This window comes from Choloepus didactylus, chromosome 2, assembly GCF_015220235.1.
Source record: "Choloepus didactylus isolate mChoDid1 chromosome 2, mChoDid1.pri, whole genome shotgun sequence".
NCBI classification, from domain to species: domain Eukaryota; kingdom Metazoa; phylum Chordata; class Mammalia; order Pilosa; family Megalonychidae; genus Choloepus; species Choloepus didactylus.
Window position 1 is genome coordinate 230,298,111 of NC_051308.1, and position 26,890 is coordinate 230,325,000.

The 26,890-nt window shown below is 40.4% G+C and overlaps 1 long non-coding RNA gene across 2 annotated transcripts in view; it reads left to right on the top strand.

Moving 5' to 3' along the window:
• The window catches only part of LOC119527846, a 77,682-nt gene extending 51,537 nt beyond the window's left edge, over positions 1–26,145 (top strand). For both annotated transcript variants that reach the window (XR_005215486.1, XR_005215487.1), the window contains exon 3: positions 25,627–26,145. This is a non-coding gene — a long non-coding RNA (uncharacterized LOC119527846). The remainder of the gene's footprint in view (positions 1–25,626) is intronic.
• Positions 26,146–26,890: the final 745 nt, after the last annotated feature.

The window sequence follows — 26,890 nt, forward strand, 5'->3', positions numbered from 1 at the left end:
TGTATAGTTTAGAGTGAAATAGCAACACATCCCAAAGTAATTTGGGTGGAGAATATATATATTCGGGGGGCCCCAGAAGAGCTGGGGGAGGATGCAGAGGTGTTGGACTAGCTCACAAGGATTGTTGCTGATGTTCTCACACAAACTTTGGGGACTGACGGCTTGATATGCTGAGCCCTTTGTCTTAGGCCTTGCCCCTATAAAGCTTGTTACTGCAAAGGAGAGGATAAATCTGCTTATAATTTTGCCTAAGAGTCTCCCTCTGAGTACCTCTTTGTTGCTCAGATGTGGCCCTCTCTCTTTAACTAAGCCACCTTGGCAGGTGACTTTACTGTCTTCCCCACTATGGGGGACCTGACTCCCAGGGGTGTAAGTCTCCCTGAAAATGCAGGATATGACTCCCGGGGATGAATCTGGACCCGGCATTGTGGGATTGAGAACATCTTCTTGACCAAAAGGGGGATGTGAAATGAAATGAAATAAAGCTTCAGTGACTGAGAGATTTCAAATGGAGTCAAGAGGTCACTCTGGTGGACATTCTTACACATTATATAGATAACATTTTTTAGGTTTTAATGTACTGGAATAGCTAGAAGTAAATACCTGAAACTATCAAACTCCAACCCAATAGCCTTGACTCTTGAAGATGATTGTGTAACAATGTAGATTACAAGGGGTGACAGTGTGATAATGAAAACCTTGTGGACCACACTCCCTTTATCCAGTGTATGGATGGATGAGTAGAAAAATGGGGCAAAAAACTAAATGAAAAATAGGATGGGATGGGGGGATGATTTGGATGTTCTCTTTTACTTTTATTTTTTATTCTTCTGTTTCTTTCTGGTGTAAGGAAAATGTTCAAAAATAGATTGGGGGAGGCAGTGCAAGATGGCGGACTGGTGAGCTGTATGTTTTAGTTACTCCTCCAGGAAAGTAGGTAGAAAGCCAGGAACTGCGTGGACTGGACACCACAGAGCAATCTGACTTTGGGCATACTTCATACAACACTCATGAAAACGTGGAACTGCTGAGATCAGCGAAATCTGTAAGTTTTTGCAGCCAGGGGACCCGCGCCCCTCCCTGCCAGGCTCAGTCCCGTGGGAGGAGGGGCTGTCAACTCCGGGAAGGAGAAGGGAGAACTGCAGTGGCAGCCCTTATCGGAAACTCATTCTACTGATCCAAACTCCAACCATAGATAGACTGAGACCAGACACCAGAGAATCTGAAAGCAGCCAGCCCAGCAGAGAGGAGACAGGCATAGAAAAAAAACAACATGAAAAACTCCAAAATAAAAGCTGAGGATTTTTGGAGTTCTGGTGACCATAGAAAGGGGAAGGGCAGAGCTCAGGCCCTGAAGCGCATATGCAAATCCCGAAGAAAAGCTGATCTCTCTGCCCTGTGGACCTTTCCTTAATGGCCCTGGTTGCTTTGTCTCTTAGCATTTCAATAACCCATTAGATCTCTGAGGAGGGCCCTTTTTTTTTTTTTTTTTTTAATCCTTTTTTCTTTTTCTAAAACAATTACTCTAAGAAGCCCAATACAGAAAGCTTCAAAGACTTGCTATTTGGGCACGTCAAGTCAAGAGCAGAACTAAGAGAGCTCTGAGACAAAAGGCAATAATCCAGTGGCTGAGAAAATTCACTGAACACCACAACTTCCCAAGAAAAGGGGGGTGTCTGCTCACAGCCATCATCCTGGTGGACAGGAAACACTCCTGCCCATCGCCAGCCCCATAGCCCAGAGCTGCCCCAGACAACCCAGTATGACGGAAGTGCTTCAAATAACAGGCACATACCACAAAACTGGGCGTGGACATTAGCCTTCCCTGCAACCTCAGCTGATTGTCCCAGAATTGGGAAGGTGGAGCAGTGTGAATTAACAAAGCCCCATTCAGCCATCATTTCAGCAGACTGGGAGCATCCCTACACAGCCCAGCAGCCCAGAACTGCCCTGGGGGGACGGCACTCACCTGTGACATAGCACAGTCATTCCTCAACAGAGGACCAGGGGGTGCACGGCCTGGAAGAGGGGCCCACTTGCAAGTCTCAGGAGCCATACGCCAATACCAAGGACTTGTGGGTCAGTGGCAGAGACAAACTGTGGCAGGACTGAACTGAAGGATTAGACTATTGCAGCAGCCTTAAAACTCTAGGATCACCAGGGAGATTTGATTGTTAGAGCCACCCCCCCCCTCCCTGACTGCCCAGAAACATGCCCCATATACAGGACAGGCAACACCAACTACACACGCAAGCTTGGTACACCAATTGGATCCCACAAGACTCACTCCCCCACTCACCAAAAAGGCTAAGCAGGGGAGAACTGGCTTGTGGAGAACAGGTGGCTCGTGGACGCCACCTGCTGGTTAGTTAGAGAAAGTGTACTCCACGAAGGTGTAGACCTGATAAATTAGAGATAAGGACTTCAATTGGTCTACAAATCCTAAAAGAACCCTATTAAGTTCAGCAAATGCCACGAGGCCAAAAACAACAGAAAATTATAAAGCATATGAAAAAACCAGACGATATGGATAACCCAAGCCCAAGCACCCAAATCAAAAGACCAGAAGAGACACAGCACCTAGAGCAGCTACTCAAAGAACTAAAGATGAACAATGAGACCATAGTACGGGAGACTAAGGAAATCAAGAAGACCCTAGAAGAGCATAAAGAAGACATTGCAAGACTAAATAAAAAAATGGATGATCTTATGGAAATTAAAGAAACTGTTGACCAAATTAAAAAGATTCTGGACACTCATAGTACAAGACTCGAGGAAGTTGAACAACGAATCAGTGACCTCGAAGATGACAGAATGGAAAATGAAAGCATAAAAGAAAGAATGGGGAAAAAAAATTGAAAAAATCGAAATGGACCTCAGGGATATGATAGATAATATGAAACGTCCAAATATAAGACTCATTGGTGTCCCAGAAGGGGAAGAAAAGGGTAAAGGTCTAGGAAGAGTATTCAAAGAAATTGTTGGGGAAAACTTCCCAAATCTTCTAAACAACATAAATACACAAATCATAAATGCTCAGCGAACCCCAAATAGAATAAATCCAAATAAACCCACTCCGAGACATATACTGATCACACTGTCAAACACAGAAGAGAAGGAGCAAGTTCTGAAAGCAGCAGGAGAAAAGCAAGTCACCACATACAAAGGAAACAGCATAAGACTAAGTAGTGACTACTCAGCAGCCACCATGGAGGCGAGAAGGCAGTGGCACGATATATTTAAAATTCTGAGTGAGAAAAATTTCCAGCCAAGAATACTTTATCCAGCAAAGCTCTCCTTCAAATTTGAGGGAGAGCATAAATTTTTCACAGACAAACAAATGCTGAGAGAATTTGCTAACAAGAGACCTGCCCTACTGGAGATACTAAAGGGAGCCCTACAGACAGAGAAACAAAGAAAGGACAGAGAGACTTGGAGAAAGGTTCAGTACTAAAGAGATTCGTTATGGGTACAATAAAGGATATTAATAGACAGAGGGGAAAAATATGACAAACATAAACCAAAAGATGAGATGGCTGATTCAAGAAATGCCTTCACGGTTATAACGTTGAATGTAAATGGATTAAACTCCCCAATTAAAAGATATAGATTCGCAGAATGGATCAAAAAAAATGAACCATCAATATGTTGCATACAAGAGACTCATCTTAGACACAGGGACACAAAGAAACTGAAAGTGAAAGGATGGAAAAAAATATTTCATGCAAGCTACAGCCAAAAGAAAGCAGGTGTAGCAATATTAATCTCAGATAAAATAGACTTCAAATGCAGGGATGTTTTGAGAGACAAAGAAGGCCACTACATACTAATAAAAGGGGCAATTCAGCAAGAAGAAATAACAATCGTAAATGTCTATGCACCCAATCAAGGTGCCACAAAATACATGAGAGAAACACTGGCAAAACTAAAGGAAGCAATTGATGTTTCCACAATAATTGTGGGAGACTTCAACACATCACTCTCTCCTATAGATAGATCAACCAGACAGAAGACCAATAAGGAAATTGAAAACCTAAACAATCTGATAAATGAATTAGATTTAACAGACATATACAGGACATTACATCCCAAATCACCAGGATACACATACTTTTCTAGTGCTCATGGAACTTTCTCCAGAATAGATCATATGCTGGGACATAAAACAAGCCTCAATAAATTTAAAAAGATTGAAATTATTCAAAGCACATTCTCTGACCACAATGGAAGACAATTAGAAGTCAATAACCATCAGAGACTTAGAAAATTCACAAATACCTGGAGGTTAAACAACACACTCCTAAACAATCAGTGGGTTAAAGAAGAAATAGCAAGAGAAATTGCTAAATATATAGAGACGAACGAAAATGAGAACACAACATACCAAAACCTATGGGATGCAGCAAAAGCAGTGCTGAGGGGGAAATTTATAGCACTAAACGCATATATTAAAAAGGAAGAAAGAGCCAAAATCAAAGAACTAATGGATCAACTGAAGAAGCTAGAAAATGAACAGCAAACCAATCCTAAACCAAGTAGAAGAAAAGAAATAACAAGGATTAAAGCAGAAATAAATGACATAGAGAACAAAAAAACAATAGAGAGGATAAATATCACCAAAAGTAGGTTCTTTGAGAAGATCAACAAGATTGACAAGCCCCTAGCTAGACTGACAAAATCAAAAAGAGAGAAGACCCATATAAACAAAATAATGAATGAAAAAGGTGACATAACTGCAGATCCTGAAGAAATTAAAAAAATTATAAGAGGATACTACGAACAACTGTATGGCAACAAACTGGATAATGTAGAGGAAATGGACAATTTCCTGGAAACATATGAACAACCTAGACTGACCAGAGAAGAAATAGAAGACCTCAACCAACCCATCACAAGCAAAGAGATCCAATCAGTCATCAAAAATCTTCCCACAAATAAATGCCCAGGGCCAGATGGCTTCACAGGGGAATTCTACCAAACTTTCCAGAAAGAACTGACACCAATCAGCAAACTAATCCTAAAGCTAGTAGAAGAAAAGAAATAACAAGGATTAAAGCAGAAATAAATGATACAGAGAAGGAAAAAAAAACATTAGAGAGAATAAATAAAACCAAAAGTTGGTTCTTTCAGAAGAACAACAAGACTGACAAATCCTTAGCTAGACTGGCAAAGTCAAAAAGAGAGAAGACCCAAATAAATAAAATTAAAAATGGGGGGGGGCATTATTATGGATCCCAAAAAAATTTTAAAAAATCTTAAGAGGATACTATGAACAACTGTATGCCAACAAACTAGACAATTTAGAGGAAATGGATAATTTCCTGGGGGCACATGAACAACCTAGACTGACCAGAGAAGAAACAGAAGACCTCAACAAACCAATCACAAGTAAAGAGATACAATCAGTCATCAAAAAGCTTCCTACAAATAAAAACCCAGGGCCAGATGGCTTCACAGGGGAATTCTACCAAACTTTCCAAAAAGAACTGACACCATTCCTGCTCATACTCTTTCAAAAAATTGAAGAAAATGAAACACTACCTAATTTGTTTTATGAAGCCAACATCACCCTAATAACAAAACCAGATAAAGATGCTACAAAAAAAGAAAACCACAGGCCAATCTTCCTAAAGAATATAGATGCAAAAATTCTCAACAGAATACTTGCAAATCAAATCCAAAGACACATATAAAAAAATCATACACCATGACCAAATGGGGTTCACTCCATGCATGCAAGGCTGGTTCAACATAAGAAAATCAATCAATATAATAAATGCATTAACAAATCAAAAGGGAAACATCAAATGATCATCTCAATAGATGCTGAAAAAGCATTTGACAAAACTCAGCATCCATTTTTGACAAAAAACACTTCAAAAAGTAGAAGTTGAGGGAAACTTCCTCAATATGATAAAGGGTGTATATAAAAAACCCACAGCCAGCATAGTACTTAGTGGTGAGAGACTTAAGATCAGGGATGAGACAAGAATGCCTGCTGTCACCACTGTTACTAACATTGTGCTAGAAGTTCTAGCCAGAGCAATCCAGCAAGACAAAGAAATAAAAGGCACCTGTGCCAGTTTGGATGTTTCATGTCCCCCAAAACACTGTGTTCTTGAATGCAATTTTGTGGGGGCAGAGGTATTAGTGTTGATTAGGTTGGAATCTTTGGATTAGGTTGTTTCTATGGAGATGTGATCCACCCAACTGTGGGTAATACCTTTGATTAGATTATTTCCATGAAGGTGTGGCCCTGTCCATTTAGTATGGGTCTTGATTTAATCACTGGAGTCCTATAAAAAAAAGCACTCATAAACAAAAGGATCTCAATGCTGCAGCTTAGAGAGACATTTTGGAGACAGCCATTGAAAGCAGACTTTGCTCCAGAGAAGCTAAGAGAGGACAAAAGGCCCCAAGAGCAACATTTGAAGAACTCACAGGGGCTGAGAGAGGAGCTGGAACACAACTCAGTATCAGCAGATGCCAGCCACGTCCCTTCCCAGCTAACAGAGGTTTTCCAGATGCCATTGGCCTTCCTTTACTGAAGGTATACTCATGTTGGTGCCTTAATTTGGACATTTTCAGGGCCTTCAGACTGTAACTTTGTAATCAAATAAACCTGCTTTATAAAAGCCAATCCATTTCTGGTATTTTGCATAATGGCAGCATTAGCAAACCAGAACAGCATCCAAATTGGAAAGGAAGAAGTAAAATTGTCATTATTTGTGGATGATATGATCATATATTTGGAAAATCCTGAGAAATCAATGACACAGCTACTTGAGCTAATAAACAAATTCAGCCAAGTGGAGGGATACAAGAATAATGCATATAAGTCAGTAATGTTCCTATACACTAGAAATTAACTAACTGAAGAGACACTCAAGATAAAGATTCCATTCACAATAGCAACTAAAAAAGTCATGTACTTAGGAATAAACTTAACCAACAATGTAAAAGACCTCTACTCAGAAAATTACATAACTTTACTAAAAGAAATTAAAAGGGACCTAAAGAGATGGAAAAATATCCATGTTCATGGATAGGAAGGCTAAACATTGTTAAGATGTCAATCCAACCCAATCTGATCTACACATTCAATGCAATTCCAATCAAAATTCCAAGAACCTACTCTGCAGACTTGGAAAAGCTAGTTATCAAATTTATTTGAAAGGGAAAGGAGGCTCAAATTGCTAAAAACATTCTAAAAAAGAAAAACAAAGTGAGAAGACTTATACTTCCTGACTTTGAAGCCTACTGTAAAGCCACAGTAGTCAAAACAGCATGGTATTAGCACAAAGATAGACATAATGATCAATGGAATGGAATTGAGAATTTAGAAATAGACTCCCAGATCTACAGTTGACTGATTTTTGATACGGCCCTCAAATCCACTGAACTGGGACATAACAGTCTCTTCAACAAATGGGGCTGGGAGAACTGGATATCCATATCCAAAAGAATGCAAAAGGACCCCTACCTCACACCCTATACAAAAATTAACTCAAAGTGGATCAAAGACTTCAATATAAGAGACACTACCATAAAACTCCTAGAAGATAATGTAGGGAAACACCTTCAAGACCTTGTATTAGGAGTTCACTTCTTAGACCTTATACCCAAAGCACAAGCAATGAAAGAAAAAATAGATATATGGGAACTCCTCAAAATCAAAAGCTTCTGTATCCCAAAAGAATTTGTCAAAAAGGTGAAGAGGCAGCCAATGCAATGGGAGAAAATATTTGGAAACTGTGTTTCTGATAAGAGACTGACACATTGCATATATAAGGAAATCCTACAACTCAATGACAATAGTACAAACAGCCTGATTATAAAATGGGCAAAAGACATGAAGAGACATTTCTTTGAAGAGGAACTACAAATGGCTAAAAAACACATGAAAAAATGTTCATCTTCACTAGCTATTAGGGAAATGTAAATCAAGACCACACCAGTTAGAATGGCTGTCATTAAACAAACAGGAAATTACAAATGCTGGAGAGGATGTAGAGAAATTGGAACTCTTATTCATTGCTGGTGGGACTGTATAATGGAACAGCTGCTGTGGAAGACAGTGTGGTTGTTCCTCAGAAAACTAGATGTTGAGTTACCCTATGATCCAGCAATTTCACTTCTCAGTATATACCCAGAAGATTTGAAAGCAGTGACACGAACAGACATTTGTACACTGATGTTCACAGCATCATTGTTCACAGTTGCCAAGAGATGGAAACAATCCAAATGTCCTTCAATAGATAAGTGGGTAAACAAAATGTGGCATATACATACAATGGAATACTATACAGCAGTAAGAAGGAATGAGGTAATGAAACATATGACAACATGGATGAACCTTGAAGATCTAATGCTGAGTGAAGTAAGCCAGACACAAAAGGAGAAATATTGTATGTTACCACTAATGTGAACTCCATGAAAAATGTAAAATAAGTGTATTATTATGTATAATATAGGGGACCTAGTGACAGACAGAAGCTAGTGAAGGGGGAATGATAATCTAATATGTACAGATATGATAATGAGGGTGAACTTAATGGTATGGGAATGGTCAGGTGTGACTATGTTTCATTAATGGGGTTATATCTATCAGTGATTCATTGAAGGTGTGTGTTCTAGTTTGCTAATGCTGCCAGAATGCAAAACACCAGAGATGGATTGGCTTTTATAAAGGGGGTTTATTTGGTTACACAGTTACAGTCTTAAGGCCATAAAGTGTCCAAGGTAATGCATCAACAATCAGGTACCTTCACGGGAGGATGGCCAATGGCATCCGGAAAACCTTTGTTAGCTGGGAAGGCATGTAGCTGGTGTCTGCTCCAGATTTCTGGTTCCAAAATGGCTTTCTCCCAGGACTTTCCTCTCTAGGCTTCAGCTCCTCTTCAAAATGTCACTCTTAGTTGCTCTTGGGGCATTTGTCCTCTCTTAGCTTCTCCGGAGCAAAAGTCTGCTTTCAAAGACCGTCTCCAAAACATCTCTGTCAGCTGAAGCTCCCCTCTCAGTTCCAGTGCATTCTTCAAAGTGTCCCTTTTGGCTATAGCTCCTCTTCAAAACATCACTCACAGCTGCAGCTGCACTAAGTTCCTTCTGTTTGCCAGCCCATTTATATGGCTCCACTGATCAAGGCCCACCCAATGGGTGGGCCAACACTCCATGGAAATTATCCAATTAGAGTCATCACCCACAGTTGGGTGGGGCACATCTCCACAGAAACACTCAAAGAATTACAATCTAATCAACACTGATAATGTCTGCCCACACAAGTTTACATCAAAGATAATGGCGTTTGGGGGACACAATATATTCAAACTGGCACATTCCACCCCCTGGACCCCAAAAGACATTATCTATCCATGTAAAAAATACATTCATCCCACAACAAAATCACAGAAACTTAAATCATTTCAGTAACAATAAGATCCCATCAAAATCAATTATAGGCATGGTCAGTCCTAAGGCATAATTCTTCTTTAGCCATAGATCTGTGAACTTAGAACAAGTTATGTGCTTCCAATATATAAAGGAGGGACAGTCATAGAATAAACATTCCCATTGCCATAAGGAGAAAGAGTAAGGAAAACAGGATTAACAGGACAAAAACAGTTCCTAAAACCTGCAGGACAAACTCCATTAGATTTCAAAGTCTGAGAGTCATTAACAGGATGACATTGCATCCTTGGGGTTTGAGAGAGTCAGAGTCTAACCCTTCCTAAGGGCCTTTGTGGCAGCCCTTTCCTCTCCAAACACTTGGGTGAGTGCTCCAACATATCCACACATTGGGGAGACCACCTTCTTGGCCCCACCCTCCTCAAACATTGGGGCAGCTCCCAGATTCCCTTCCATCTCTGGGGCACACACTCAACCCCTTCATAACAGTGTGGTGGCAGCCAGGCTCTCCCCAATTCCCTGGGAATGTGCTCCACCCTCTTTGGGGCTTGGGGTAGCAGAACATTTCCTGAGCATTGAGGCGGAAGGCCCACCCTCGACCTCCGGGGCAAACTCACCCTTTTCATGCATGTGGGCTGCTCCGCTCTCCCAGCCCAAGACCTCTTGACTCCAGACCTCAACCTCCATGGCTCTGTCTTTGAAGAAATTTTTCCTTCAGTTTGTTCCTTGTCTGTCTCCTCCAGTCCAGAACAGCAGCATCTCTGTCTATAAAGATCTCGCAAAAATTCTGTTGGCTTCGCATGAAGCACACAGGGGTCAAAGCCATCAGACAATAGGACTTTCCACAAATCCTTTCTGCTTAACTCCTTTTCCAATCTTGGCTTGTACTGAAATGGCAGCTGGGTTCCATGTTTGGTTACATCCTCATGTTGGGCTGTAGCTTCTGGGATTCCACCCCCTGGAAGCCCATAATTTTCCAAGCCATCAGCTTCTGATTTCTTTGAATCCAAGAGTTCAGTTCTAAGTTTATCTCTCTCTGCTCGCATTGTACTATAAGCTGCAAGGAGAAGCCAGGGTACATCTTCCACAAGTAGTCTGGAGATCTCTTCAGCTAAGTATTCCAGGTTATCACTTTCAAATTCTTCTTTCCATCTGACACCAGGACTCAATTTTGCCAAATTCTGTGCCACTTTAAAACAAGGATCACCTTTCTTCCAGTTTGCAACAACACATTCATCATTTCTGTTCAAGGCCTTGTCAGAAGTATCTTTAGAGTCCATATTTCCACAAACAGTCTCTTCAAAGTAGTTTAGGCCTTTTCTATCAAGCTCCTCACAATTCTTCCAGAATGTTCCCCTTATCCATTTAAAAAGCTGCTCCAACATGTTTGGTATTTGCAAACTCAGCAGCAAAAGCACACTCCTGGTACAAAAATCTGTTCTAGTTTGCTAATGCTGCTGGAATGCAAAACACCAGAGATGGATTTGCTTTTATAAAGGGGGTTTATTTGGTTACACAGTTACAGTCTTAAGGCCATAAAGTGTTCAATGTAACACATCAACAATCAGGTACCTCCACGGGAGGATGGCCAATGGCATCCAGAAAACCTCTGGTAGCTGGGAAGGCATGTAGCTGGTGTCTGCTCCAGATTTCTGGTTCCAAAATGGCTTTCTCCCAGGACTTTCCTCTCTAGGCTTCAGCTCCTCTTCAAAATGTTATTCTTAGTTGCTCTTGGGGCATTTGTCCTCTCTTAGCTTCTCTGGAGCAAAAGTCTGCTTTAAAAGGCCGTCTCCAAAACATCTCTGTCAGCTGAAGCTCCTCTCTCAGTTCCAGTGCATTCTTCAAAGTGTCCCTCTTGGCTGTAGCTCCTCTTCAAAGCATCACTCACAGCTGCAGCTGCACTAAGTTCCTTCTGCTTGCCAGCCCATTTATATGGCTCCACTGATCAAGGCCCACCCAATGGGTGGGCCAACACTCCATGGAAATTATCCAATTAGAGTCATCACCCACAGTTGGGTGGGGCACATCTCCACAGAAGCACTCAAAGAATTACAATCTAATTAACACTGATAACATCTGCCTACACAAGATTACATCAAAGATAATGGTGTTTGGGGGACACAATATATTCAAACTGGCACAGTGTACATGTTTTAAATGGTTGTTTAAAGGCATGTAACACACAGAGTAGAACCACAAATCTGCAGTTGATAAGAGTTCTGGGTTGTTTTAAGTTATGATAATTGTTTAAAGTTGAGAGTGATGATGATTGTACAACTAAGTGAAGATAATGTAAGAAACTGACTGTTTATTTTGGGATAAAATATAAAGTGAAATTAGGAACCCACTACTTAATAAATCAGGCCCTCAACTGGAGTCTTGCTCTTGTGAAACTTAGATCTGTAAATTGGAGGATGAGCCTTCCTATAATTATGCTTAAGACGCATCTCCATGGGACCTCTTTTGTTGCTCAGATGTTGCCTTTCTCTGTCTAAGCCCAACTTGGCAAATAGATTCATTAACAACTCCCCCCCCCCATGAGGGACATGACTCCAAGGGGAATGAATCTCTCTGGCAATGTGGGACATGACTCCCAGGAATGAACCTAGCCTTGGCAGCAGGGGATTGAAAATGCATACTTGACCAAGAGGGGGAAATAAAAAGGTAACAAGCTGAGGTTACAGTGGCTGAGAGATCCCAAATAGAGTCAAGAGGCTATCCTGGAGGTTCCTCTTATGCAAGCTCCAGCTAGACATCCCAAATGGCCACAGTATGCCATGCCCTTACCAAAAGTAGTCCCCAAATACCTAGGTCCCTATGTGAGATTCTATAAAAGATTCACTCACTAAGTTTTTTTTATTTTTTCCTCATATTTTTTTAAATTGTAGAATATAACATACATACATAAAAGTGATAACTTTCCAAGTGCAATTTAACAAGTAGTTAGCAAATTTCAAAGAATATTATAGGTTACAGTTACACAGTTTCAGTTATTCCCTTATTATGAAATATAACAGATACACAAAAAGGTAATATCTTTCAAAGTATGATTTAACAAGTAGATATATAGGAAATTTCCAAAGTTATTGTGTTATAGTACCATAGTTTCAGTTATTTCCTTATTGTCAAATATAACAAATATACAAAAAGGTACGGCTTTCAAATTACAGTTTAACAAGTAGCTATAGAACAAACTTCAAAGGATGTTCTAGGTTACAGTTCCACCATTTCAATTCTATCCTTCTATCTATTCTAATACCCTAGCAACTAAGAAAAAGCAAATTATATAAAGATTCAGTATTCATAATTCTTTGTCAAATTCCATCTTGTCTGTTGCTACCCCTTCCCCTAGTTTAATCACATTCCCGATCTTCAGGGATGTCTAGGCAGTGATCACCCTAACCTATTCATGTTGAAAAGGGGTGTCAACTTTATGAGCAGAGAGGACATATCTGGTTGATGTTCTTGAAGAGGCTATTGCCTCTGGGTTTTGGGACTTAGCTGGCATAGGAGCACTTTGAAAGGTTTAAGTTTAACAATCGTCACCCTTATCCATTACCATATCTTTGAATTCACCGTCATTAACATATCTGAACATATTAGATTATCATTCCCCCTCACTAGCTACTGTCTATCACTAGGTCCCCAATATTTTTATGGTATAAGACACTGATTTTACATTGTTCAGATAGTTCATAGAAGTGGTAACATTCAATATCTCTCCTTTTGTGTCTGAGTTATTTCACTCAGAATTGTATCTTCAAGGTTCATCCATGTTGCCATGTTTCAAGACCTTGTTGCTTCCATCATATGAATATACCACATTTTGTTTATCTACTTGTCTGTTGAAGGATGCTTGTATTGTTTCCATCTCTCAGCAATTGTGTACAACACTGCTGTGAACATCAGTATATAAATGTCTATTCATGTCACTGCTTTCAAATCTTCTGGGTATATAGCCAGAAGTGGAATTGCTAGATCATAGAGTAATTCAATATCTAATTTTCTGAGAAACTGCCAAACTGTCTTCCAGAGTGGCTGTACCATTATACAATCCTACCAGCAATATTACTCACTGTTACCTCTCAGAAACTTAGATCCACCAGAGAGTTCCTATGCCAGACAAGTCCTAAAACCCAGAGGCAACAGCCTCTTTAAGATCAACAATAAGATGCAGCCCCTTTCCCCATACTGTTAACACCCCCTTTCAATATGAACAAGTTAGGGAGATCGCTGCCTAGACACCCCTGAAGATGGAGAAAGAGATTAAGTGAGAGGAAGGGGTAGCAACAAATAAGATTTAACAAAGGTCTATGAATACTGAAACTTTATACAAATATATATATATATATTTTTACATGCCAGGGCATTGGAATAGCCGGAAGGAGGTGAATGACATGGTGGAACTGTAAGCTATAATAGTCTTTGAAATTTGCTCTATAGCTACTCATTGAATTGTGCTTTGAAAGTCTTCACTTTTCTGTATATACCCGATATATCATAGTAAGAAAAGAACTAAAACTGTGGAAATGTAACCCATAGCAGTTTTTGAAATCACCTATATAACTGCTTGTTGGGCTTTACATCAAAAAGTTAACACTTTCTGTATGTGTATTTTACAATAATGGAAATAGCTTAAGTTGTGGAACTGTGACCCATGACATTCTTTGAAATTTGCTCTCTGACTATTTGTTAAATCATACTTTGAAAGTTATCACTGTTATGTATATATGTTGAAGTTCACAATAAAAATGCATTAAAAAAAAGATCCAATGAGATTCCATCTATGAAGTTCCTATGGACACCAAGAACAAGTTAGATGCACTCTCCTTGTCCCTTCCCATTTCAGCTAGAAATGCATCCCAGTTCCCACAGAAAAAAACTGTTGACACAGGTAACCACATTTATGGAAGTTCTCTGGGCACCTTCACTCTCATTACAACACAGTGCAGCTTTGGAACAGAGAGACAGGCCAGGCCAGAGAATAGTATAGGGAGGCCAAGTGCAAAACAGAGCCCCTTCCTTTTCACTTATTTCTGTTGCATGGGAATAGGCTTGACCTACAGGCACTTCACAGCAAGGAGTTCAATAGATTTTTTTTTAAAAGAGAAGTTGTCAGTTTACAGAAAAAATCACACATAAAATACAGAGTTCCCATATATCACCCTATTATTATCACCTTGAATTGGTGTGGTACATTTCTTGCAATTGATGGAAGCATATTTTTATAATTTTACTATTAACTATAGTTCATGGTTTCACTTAGGGTTCACTGATTGTGTTGTGTAGTTCCTTGGATTTTATTTTTAAAGTTTTTATTCTAGTAAAGAATATATTATATATATATAAATAACAATGTATAAAATATATGAAGCCTAAAATTTCCCCTTTTAACCACATTCAAGTATATAATTCAGTGCCTTTAATTACATTCACAGTGTTGTGCTACCATTTCCACAATCCATTACCAAAACTTTTCCATCATCCCAAATACAAACCCTGTATATTTTAAGCCTTAACTTCCAATTTCCTGTCCCCACCGTGTCCCCTAGTAACTTATATTCTAAACTGTATGTGTTTGCTTTTTCTAATTATTTCATATCACATGAGATCATACAATATTTGTCTTTTTGTGTCTGGCTTCTTTCACTCAACATGTTGTCTTCAGAGTTCATCCATGTTGTTGCATGTATCAGAACTTCATTCCTTTTTACAGCTAAATAATATTCCATGGTGTGTATATACTACATTTTGTTTATCTATTCATTGGCTGATGGACATGTGGGTGGCTTTCATATTTTGACAATTGTGAATGTTGCTGCTATGATCATCGGTGCACAAATATCAGTTCTAATCTCTGTTTTCAATACTTTGGGGTATATACCTAGAAGTGGGAAGGCTGGGTTATGTAGTAATTCTATGTTTAACTTTCTGAGGATCTACCAAACTGTCTTCCACAGTGGTTGCACCATTTTATATTCCAACCAGCAATGACTGTGTTCCTATTTTTCCACATGCTCTCCAACACTTGTAATTTCCCATTTTTTAATAGTAGCCATTCAAGTGGCTGTGAAATGGTATCTCATCATGGTTTTGATTTGCATTTCCCTAAAGGCTAATGACATTGAACCTCTTTTCATGTGCTTTTTGGCCATTCATTTATCTTCTTTGGAGAAATGTCCATTCAAGTCTTTTGCTCATTTTTAGATTTGGTTGCTGTCTTTTTGTTGTTGAGTTGAAGGATTTCTTTAAATATTCTGGATATTAAATGCTTATCAGATATGTAGTTTCCAAACATTTTCTCCTATTGTGTAGGCTGTTATTTTACTTTCATGAAAAAATCCTTTGAGGCACAAAAGTTTTTAATTTTGATGAGGTCCCATTTATCTATTTTTTTGTTGTTGTGTGTGATTTGGGCATATAGTGTAAGAAACCATTGCCTAACACAAGGTTTTGAAGATGCTTCCCTACGTTTTCTTCCAGGAGTTCTGTATTTCCACCTTTTCTATTTAGGTCTTTGACCCAACTTGAGTAGATTTTTGTATATGGTGTGAGGTAGGGGTCCACCTTCAATCTTTTGCAAATGGAAATCCAGTTTTCCCAGCACCATTTGTTGAGGAGACTATTCTTTCCCAAATGAGTGGTCTTTGCCTCCTTGTCAAAAATAGGTTGGGGGACAACCTAAGATGGCAGCTAGGAGAGACAGGGCAAAAAAACACCTCCATGAAAAATACTAGATAAAAGCCAGCAAGTGACCCAGAACACCAGTTCCAGCAATGCACCAGCTGGACAAGGTCTGCTAAATCCACAGCAACCATGCACTTGGTGAAACCAGGAGTCCGCTTTCTGAAATGAGTGAGTAAGCCTCCTGAATATCCAGCAGCCACACTGTGGTGTGGGGAAACCATGGGTTGGCATTTGGAGGCAGACTAGTTCTTTTTTAAAAAATCCAAACATGGCTGCAGATACAGCAGCAAGAACTGCACAGTGAAGCGTGGCAGGAATGGACTGTGCCTCAATATCTGGTGTGGACGATAGCCTTTCATGCACCCTCTGCTAATTGTCTCAAAGCAAGAAAGATAGAGGTGAGCCAAAAGGGGAAAATAACCACGCCCCTTTCAGCCATCTTCCCGGCGGGCTGGGAATGCCCCTTCCTGGTGTCGGCGCCACAGCCCAGAGCCGCACCAAAAAACCCAGTTTGATGGGAACTGTTTCCAGCAATATGCACACACACCACAATATCGGGTGTGGACAATAGTCTTTTGTGCACCACAGCTAATTGTCCAGGAGCAGACGGAGCTGTGCAAAAAGAGGGAAATTAACACGCCACATACAGCCATCCTTACAGCAGGCTGGGCATACACCTACATGGCCCAGTGGCCCAGAACTTCCCATGAGGGATGATGTGCACTTGTGACGTAGCACAACCTTCCCTCAGCAGAGACCCTAGAAGGGCACGGCTTGGAAGAGGGACCCACTCAGAAATCCCTGGGACCATACACCAGTGCCAAGGACTTGTGGGTCAGCAGCAGAGACAATCTGCGGTGAGAATGAAATGAACATTTAGACTCTTGCAACAGCCTTAAATCTCCAGGAACACCAGGGAAGTTTCATTATTAAAGCTGCCCTCCCTCCCTAACTGCTCAGACACATGCCCCACATTCATGGTGGACAGCACAAACAACACACCCAAACTTGGTGCACCAATTGGACCCCACAAGAATCAGACCCCCACACACCACAAAGACAAAGTTGGGGAGAACTGACTTGAGGGGAATAGGTGACTCAGGACACCATCTGCGGGTTAGAGAAAGTGTACGCCACCAAGCTGTAGATCTGACAAATCAGAGATTAGTCTTTGAATAATCCTACATATCCTAAAAGAACCCTATCAAGTAAAGCAAATGCCAAAGACCAAAAACAACAGAAAATTTAAAAACATATGAAAAAAACAGATGATATGGATAACCCAAACCCAAACACCCAAATCAAAAGATCAGAGAAGACACAGTACTTGGAGCAATTAATCAAAGAACTAAAGACAAGCAATGAGAGCATGGCACAGGATATAAAGGACATGAAGAAGACCCTAGAAGAGCATAAAGAAGAAATTTCAAGAGTAAATAAAAAAAATAGATGATCTTATGGAAATAAAGGAAACCGTTGACCAAATAAAAAAGATTCTGGATACTTGTAGTACAAGACTAGAGGAAGCTGAACAATGAATCAGTGACCTCGAGGAACACAGAATGGAAAATGAAAGAACAAAAGAAAGAATGGGGGAAAAAATTGAAAAAATAAAAATGGACCTCAGGGATATGAAAGATAAAACAAAACGTCCAAATATAAGGCTCATTGGTGTCCCAGAAGGGGAAGAGAAGGGTAAAGGTCTAGAAAGAGTATTCAAAGAAGTTGTTGGGGAAAAAATCCCAAACCTTCTACACAATATAAATACACAAAACATAAATGCCCAGCGAACTCCAAATAGAATAAATCCAGATAAACCCACTCCCAAGACATATTCTGATCAGACTGTCAAATACTGAAGAGAAGAAGCAAGTTTTGAAACCAGCAAGAGAAAAGCAATTCACCATGTGCAAAGGAAACAACATAAGACTAAATAGTGACTACTCATCGGCCACCATGGAGGCAAGAAGGCAGTGGCATGACCTATTTAAAATTCTGAGAGAGAAAAATTTCCAGCCAAGAATACTTTATCTTGCAAAGCTCTCCTTCAAATTTGAGGGAGAGCTTAAATTTTTCACAATCAAATGCTGAGAGATTTTGCTAATAAAAGATCTGCCCTACTTCAGATACTAAAGGGAGCCTTACTGACAGAGAAACAAAGAAAGGAGAGAGAGAAATAGAAAAAGGTTCAGTACTAAAGAGATTCAATATTGATTCATTAAAGGACAATAAGAGAGAGAGGGAAGAAATGTATCTGACAAACATAAACCAAAGGATAAGATGGGTGATTCAAGAAATGCCTTCATAGTACTAACTTTGAATGTAAATGGATTAAACTCCCCAGTTAAAAGATATAGGTTGGCAGAATGGATCAGAAAATATGAACCATCAATATGTTGCATACAAGAGACTCCTCTTAGACACAGGGACACAAATAAATTGAAAGTGAAAGGATGGAAAAAATATTTCATGCAAGCTACAACCAAAAGAAAGCAGGAGTAGCGATGTTAATCTCAGATAAAACAGACTTTAAATGCAAGGATGTTATGAGAGACAAAGAAGGCCACTACATACTAATAAAAGGGGCAATTCAACAAGAAGAAATAACAATCACAAATGTTTATGCACCCAATCATGGTGCCACAAAATACATGAGAGAAACACTGGCAAAACTAAAGGAAGCAATGGATGTTTCCACAATAATTGTGGGAGACTTCAACACATCACTCTCTCCTATAGATAGATCAACCAGACAGAAGACCAACAAGGAAATTGAAAACCTAAACAATCTGATAAATGAATTTGATTTAACAGACATATATAGAACATTACATCCCAAATCACCAGGATACATATTCTTCTCTAGTGATCACAGAACTTTCTCTAGAACAGACTATATGCTGGGACAAAAACAAGGCTCAATAAATTAAAAAAAAAAATTGAAATTATTCAAAGCACATTCTCTGACGACAGTGGAATACAAATAGAAGTCAATAACCATCAGAGACTTAGAAAATTCACAAAAACACCTCCATGTTTAACCTGGAGGTTAAACAACACACTCCTAAAATAAATGGTTTATAATGTAGAATGTTAATGTGTTAAGCAACACACTCCTAAAATAAATGGTTTATAATGTAGAATGTAGGGGAACTAGCGATAGAGAGCAATTAATGAAGGGGGAAAGATAACTGAATAAGAACAGATAAGCTATTGTGGGTAAATTTAATGTTCTGAGAGTGCCCAGGAATGACTATGGTTTGCTAATTTCTGATGGGTATGGTAGGAACAAGTTCACAGAAATGTTGCTATATTAGGTTATTTCCTTGGGGTAGAGTAGGAACATGTTGGAAGTAAAGTAGTTATTTTAGGTTAGTTGTCTTTTTCTTACTCCCTTGTTATGGTTTGTTTGAAATGTTTTTTTATTTTATATCTTTTTTAAAATTTTTTATATAGTTAATTTTTTTAAAAAAGAGTTAATTAAAAAAATGAAAAAAATATGCAGATACCCCTTGAGGAGCTGGTGGAGAATGCAGGGGTGTTGGGCTTCCCCACCTCGATGGTTGCTGATGTGCTCACAGACATAGGGGACTGCTGGTTTGATGGGCTGAGCCCTCTACCACGGGACTTGCCCTTGGCAAGACTTTTGCTGCAAAGGAGAGGCTAGGCCTCCCTATAATTGTGCCTAAGAGCCTCCTCCTGAATGCCTCATTGTTGCTCAGATGTGGCCCTCTCTCTCTAGCTAAGTCAACTTGGCAGGTGAAATCACTGCCCTCCTCCCTATGTGGGATCTGACACCCAGGGGAGTGAATCTCCCTGGCAACGTGGAATATGACTCCTGGGGAGGAATCTAGACCCGGCATCATGGGATGGAGAACATCTTCTTGACCAAAAAGGGGGATGTGAAAGGAAATGAAATAAGCTTCAGTGGCAGAGAGATTCCAAAAGGAGCCAAGAGGTCACTCTGGTGGGCACTCTCATGCACAATATAGACAACCCTTTTTAGGTTCTAATGAATTGGAATAGCTAGCACTAAATACCTGAAACTATCAAACTACAACCCAGAACCCATGAATCTTGTAGATGATTGTATAAAAATGTAGTTTATGAGGGGTGACAGTGTGATTGGGAAAGCCATATGGACCACACTCCCCTTTGTCCAGTTTACGGATGGAGGAGTAGAAAAACGGGGTGGGGGGTGGAAAGGAAGGTGCCTAGTGTTCTTTTTTACTTTGGTTATTCTTTTTCACTTTGGTTTTTATTCTTATCGTATTTGTGTGTGTGGTAATGAAAATGTCAAAAATTAATTTTGGTGATGAATGCACAACTATATAATGGTACTGTAAACAATTGAATGTATGCTTTGTTTTGTATGACTGCAAGGTATGTGAATATACCTCAATAAAAATGAATTTTAAAAAATCAGTTGGCCATAAATGTGAGGGATGATTCCTGAGATTTCAATTCTATTCCATTAGTCTATGTCTGTCCTTGGGCCAGTACCACATGATTACTGTGACTTTGTAAAAAGTTTTAGGATCGAGAAGTGTGAGTCCTCCAACTCCATTTTTCTTTTTCAAAATGGCTTTGGCTATTTGGGGCCCCTTACCCTTCCGTATAGATTTGACAATTGGCTTTTCCATTTCTGCAAAGATTGTTGTTAGAATTTTGATTGGGATTACATCGACTCTGCAAATTTCTTTGGGTGGAATTGATATCTTGGCAATATTTATTTTTCCAATCCATGAATAAAAGAATGTTCTTCCATTTATTTAGGTCTTCTTTAGTTTCTTCTAGCAATGCTTTGTAGTTTTCTATGTACATGTCCTTTCTTCCTTGGTTAGAGTTATTCCTAGATATTTGATTCTTTTATTTGCTATTGTAAATGTATTTTTTTCCTTGAGTTCTTCCTCTGATTGTTTATCACTAGTGTATAGGAACACTGCTGATTTGTGGGTCTTGATCCTGTGCCCCACTACTTTGCTGAATTCATTTATTAACTCTTGGAGCTCTGTTGTGGATTTTTCAGGATTATCTTGTGTATAGGATCAGCTTATCTGCAAATAGGAAAAGTTTTACTTCTTCCTTTCCAATTGCATGCCTTTTATTTCTTTTTCTTGCCTAATTGCTCTGGCTAGAACTTTCAGTACAATGTCCAATAATAGTGATGTCAGTGGCCATCTTTGTTTTGTTCCTGATCTTAGGGGAGAAACTTTCAGTCTTTCACCATTAAGTATGATGCTATCTGTAGGTTTTTCATATATGTCCTTTATCATGTTGAGGAAGGTTTCTTCTATTCCTACTTTTCTAAGTCCTTTTATCAAGAAATGGTACTGGGTTTTGTCAAATGCCTTTTCTGTGTCAATTGAGATGATCACATGGTTTTGCTCCTTCATTCTGTTAATGTGATGTATTACATCAATGATTTTCTCATATCGAACCACCCTTGCATACCTGGGATAAATCCCACCTGATCTGTAAGTGCCCCACATTTTAACTCTGTTTAATTACACATGTCGATTGGCTGGGTGAATGGCTGCACAGCTCTTCTAGAATGTACACCAGGTGGTGCTGTGGATTAATCAAAGAGCCTGAAGGGAAGGACCCAAGGAGGAGCACTTTGGGGACTGGCAAAGCAGACGTGGATATGTGGACAGAAGCCTATGCTGGCAGTGGGCAGAGAGCCCTTGGTGGCTCGCCAGACAAGGCACATTGCTCAGGGGCAAGCCTGTCACTCCAAGACTGCATATGAAGCACCTTGTGAGTCTACCTCCATCCATTTTCCTTAACCTCACCATTTTAAAAATGGGAGTAAACACCTACCTTTCCAAGTTGTTAAGAAGGGCAGTGATCCTTGAGAATGCTTACTAAGTGCTTCATGGGTATTAACCCTTTTAATGCTCCTAACCCTGGGAGGCAAGCACACTAACCAAATACTGGGAAACTGAGGCACCGAGAGGTTAAATAACTTGCCCAAGGTGTCCTGGCTGGTAGGTGGAATGCTTGGGATTGAGCCAGATAGTCTAGCTGGAGGAACAGGAGAGGAAGGGGAGGCGGGGAGGAGAGGCATCATCACCCACCACACTCCACCAAGAGCTCATTTTGTCCTGGCATCTTAAATAACTTCATGTGGCTCATGTTACCTTCTAGTCTTTGAAGTTAAGTCAGCAGGATGAGCAATGAGAAGATGCTTCCAGGAAGCTGGGGACTCTACTTCCACTTAGGTAATATACCTTTAGGTTGCCGTGCCAGTTTGGATGTATTATGTCCCCCAAAATGCCACGTTCTTTGATGCAATCTTGTGAGGGCAGATGTATTACTGTTGATTAAGTTGGAACCTTTGGATTAGGTTGTTTGCATGGAGATGTGACTCACCCAGCTGTAGGTGATAACTCTGATTAGATAATTTCCATGGAGGTGCAGCCCTGCCCATTCATCGTGGGCCTTGATTAGTTTATTAGAGCCTGACATAAGAAGGAGCTTGCTGCTGCAGCCTAGAGAGGAACATCCTGGGAAAGAGCCATTTTGAAACTAGAACTCCAGAGCAGATGCCAGCCACGTGGCTTCCCAGCTAACAGAGGTTTTCCGGATGTCTCTGGCCATCCTCCAATGAAGGTACTCGATTGTTGATGCCTTATTGTGGACACTTTATGGCCTTCAGACTGTAGCTTTGTAACCAAATAAACCCCCTTTTATAAAAGCCAATCCATTTCTGGTGTTTTGCATTCTGGCAGTATTAGCAAACCAGAACAGTTGCCATTTTCAAGAGGCCAGAAACTACTCACTAGGGATATGCTTGTGGGTCCATGAGAAATTCCTTTATTTATTCAATAAATATTACCACCCAGACACTGGGTGTCAGAGCTACAGACAGGTCCCTGCTCTCATGGACCTTATATTGGGGTTGGGAGTGGGGGAGGGAAATAGCTGATGAACAAAGAAATCCATAAATAAGACAATTTCAAGTAGTAATAAAAAATCAAGAAAAATAAAGACAAATTTAAATGTAGTAGAGATTGAACAGTAGTTGGAGTAGGGGAGGGGGGAGCTGAACAGGTTGGTGCAGCAAGCAGATCACCCTGTATGAGTTTTGAACGAAATATTGCTAATTCTGGGATCTCCGTCAGGTAGACAAAATGTCATCTGGCTTGTGCAGTAATCTGCACACACACCCACTTGTACAACTACCTTGTCCTATCAAGCCCCAGCAGAGGAACACACTAAGCATTTAATAAGTGAGGAGGTGCTCCAAGGGCCAGAGTTCTTATGCAGCACACTTACTCACCTGGTCCCAAGTGTGGTTGGTGCAAAACTGCAGTCTCATGCAGCCTGGGTAGCTGGCCATGTCAGAGAGCCCCGTGGCACAAAAAATTAGAATGTTTTGCAGGAATGAGTCTGCTCATACTCCAAGCTAGTGCTTGCTTTTAGCAAAGTCCTCAGTTACAAGCAAGAAAGACCCAGCCCCTGATGGGCTGTGGAGTCAAATTAAAAGGGTCCTAAGAGATTGTCCAGTCTCCTTCTTCAGACAGGGAACACGTAAACCATCCTGGTCACAGGGCTCCATTTCCCTTGTTGGATATATCCAAGGACAGAGCTTGTAGAAGGACCCCGAAATGTCCTGACAAATGTCCTCAAGGCTATAGCTCTCCCACAGACTTAGTCTCCAAGCCCAGGTCATGGTATTTTCAATCAGACAAGCGGTCCCAGAAAGGAACCTGAGCAAGGGCCATAAGGGTATTTGGTTACTTATGACAATGGTTGCCTCACCCATAGACTGGGCTTCTGTCCTTGTAAGAATGTAAAATATTTAGGAACCAAGCACCCAACCTGGTCTGCAAAGGCCCTTGCTACTAGGAATACATTATCTTGATTAAGGTAATGAGAGACCTGCTCTGAAATATGTGGCTGAGGACCAAAGCAGATGGACTGAACTAATCTGTGCTTGCCAGCTCTATGCAGAGTGCTGCAAGGAGCTCTGAAAATCATGCCAAGCTCTTTGGCGATGGCATCATTGTGAGACATGTCACTGTGAACTGGCTGAAGGGCTTGGGTAACCCAAATGACCTCAGTTTGTTTTGTTTCTTTAAAGCAGGATCTTTAACAGTGTCCTTTTGGGGGAGGCCTTCACTTGTTCTCTGTTGGCACCTGCTGAGTGCAGGGCCCATGGCTAGGCACCAGGGGAGCACGGACTGGAGTATCAAGGAGGCCAGCTGCACACTGGCTCCAGAGAATGCTCCTTCCCCTAGCTGATCCTCTCCTACCCAGCCCTGTGAGCCTCTCCTTTCATGTTAGTTTCTAGAAGCCTTCCCCCATCCTCAATCTGTATTCTGTCATACCCTTTACTTTTATTCATTCATTTACTTGTTCCATAAGCCTTTATTGAATGCCTGCCATGTGTCAGGCTCTGTTTTAGGCACTGGAGATTCATTGCTGAAAAAGACAGTTGTGCTAATCTTGCAGAAGTCTAGATTTCTCTGAATCTTATCTGTGCCCACTCCACCACCACTGGACTGAGAGCTCCTTGAGGACAGTGAGCATATCCTTATTTTTATATCCCCAGGGCCTGGCACAAAGCAGGTGCTTGATAAATGTCTGTGGAACAAATGAAGGGAGAAATGACTTATAAATTGGGTAGATACTAACATGAAAATTAGCATTTGTGCTTGTTTTACAGTTGTCAAAACATTCCTGAAGCATGTTACCTCATCTGATTCTTCACAACAACCCCTTGTGAAGCAGTTATTTTCATTTGTGAGTAGGAAGATTGAAGCTTGGGGAAATTACAATCCACTCATAATTTCTGATTCCAAATCCTATGTTCTTTCCACTCCATATAGGAGTGTTTCTTCTATGAAAACTCAGAGGAGATAATGAACCGGGGAAACCCAGAGAAGGGAGAGGTCACTTCCAGCAGTGACATCGGGAAGGCTGGAGTTGAAGCTGAAACCAAAAGGTGGCCTCCTGGCATGTAGAGCTGGGGTTGGTGAGGAGGGAGCCCAAGGAAAGATTTGGGAGCAGAATGGCCCAGGGCAGGTTTGGAGGCCAGTCAGTGGGATGGTCTGGAGAGACTGACAGAATCATGGGCCACTGGTATTAGAAGCGACCTTGAAATGACCTAGCCCAGCCTAGGAGTTCTTAGCTTGGCTGATCCTTAGTAGCCCCTGGGGAGTTACTAAAGGGGTGGTTCCCAGGATCCAACCCTACAGACTTTAATTTGGAAGTTCTGGGATAGACACTGAGCCCTCCTTTTAAAATCCATTATTCAATTGCTGCCCATTGGACATAGTCTGTGGAGTTTAAAAGACATTTGGGAGGCACTTCTGGCTATACTAAGCCGAGGGTTACCTATCTCCTGTAGAAAACATGTTGTCAGGGATTTGTTGGTGATGGTATGTATTTTCCCCAATGTTTGCAGCATGGCCTCTCCCCCAACATTTGCACACTGGTCTTCCCTGACTCATCCGTCTGAAAATGAAGGGACAGCCTCCTGTGTTGACTGTGAGTGTGTATGTTGATTTGTTCTCTCTTGAACAGGTATCTGTGTCTTGTACCTCAGACTTCCTGGAAGACGGGGCTGTGGAATCCAGACAGGTGGTACGAGATGCCTCGGCTAGCCCAGGCTGGAGGCTTGAGCAGTGAAGCACAACCTGGACAGCCAAGACCAAGTCCAAGAGTACTGTCAGTAAGTCCCAGGACTGTCTCCTCAGTGGCCCCTTGGCAGTATAAATGGCAGTGGGGGCAAATGCTCTCTATGGAGACTGATTCCCTGGCCTTTACTTCAATCTGCCTATCACACCTCCTCCACCCCCACCCCTTTGTTTTAACCCAAATCAAAAGGCATTAGAAAACTGGCTTGGCAGCCCTGGTCCTCAGACTGAATGTGAACAGCTTTACCCAGGCTACTGTGAAGCTGAGCATTCATAAATCCTTCTAGAACCTATTTGTTGTAGATTAATAGCAATATTTTCTGCCACAATTGTGTAGTTGGTTTCAGACTCTTGTCAAATGAGGCAGAAGACTAGTATCGTACTTATCACACATTATAATTTTTTTTAATTTACTTGCATCTTCTCACTAGGTTAGAAATTCCTCGAAAGTAGAGATGAGTTGGATTCATCTTTATGTCCCATGTCTGGGGCATCTACATGTTTAAGTTTGTTGGTTGAGTAGAAATATATGTATTTAAGTTGGATTCAATTCATAAAAATCCCAAATGCTTATAGCTCAAGACCATATGTATTTTGAAAAATGTAAAGCTTCATGTAAATATGAATATTAAGAACCAAGAAATGTATCTCTCTGCCCCCCAATCTCTACTTCAATCAGAATAGAATATACCAGATAATGACAACAAAGTACCTGTACCTTGAGTTTTTAATTTTAGTATTAAAAATATGTTGAAAGACACAGAAAATGTTAATATTTAATAGTAATTGAAGGCATGCAAAGTAAAAAAAAGTTTAGTTTCTATTTTCATCCAACAAAATTAAGAAAAATTACAAAAGCTATAACCTAAAAACTGAAGATGCTGTGAGGAAAGTGTTATGTACTTGCTGTATAACCCCTTGAAAAGCAAAGATTTTCAAAAACAGATTTTCACATAATTTGATCTACCAATCCTATTCCTGGAAATTTATCCTGAAGAAATAATTCAAAAGATGTACAGATCTACATAAATGAAGATTTCAGCATTGACTTTGATGGCGAAAAACTGGAACATGAAAATGTCCCATAAAGGGAAATGGTTTAATAAATGACAGTACATCAACATTTTGAAATATTGCTCAGTCTTAAAATA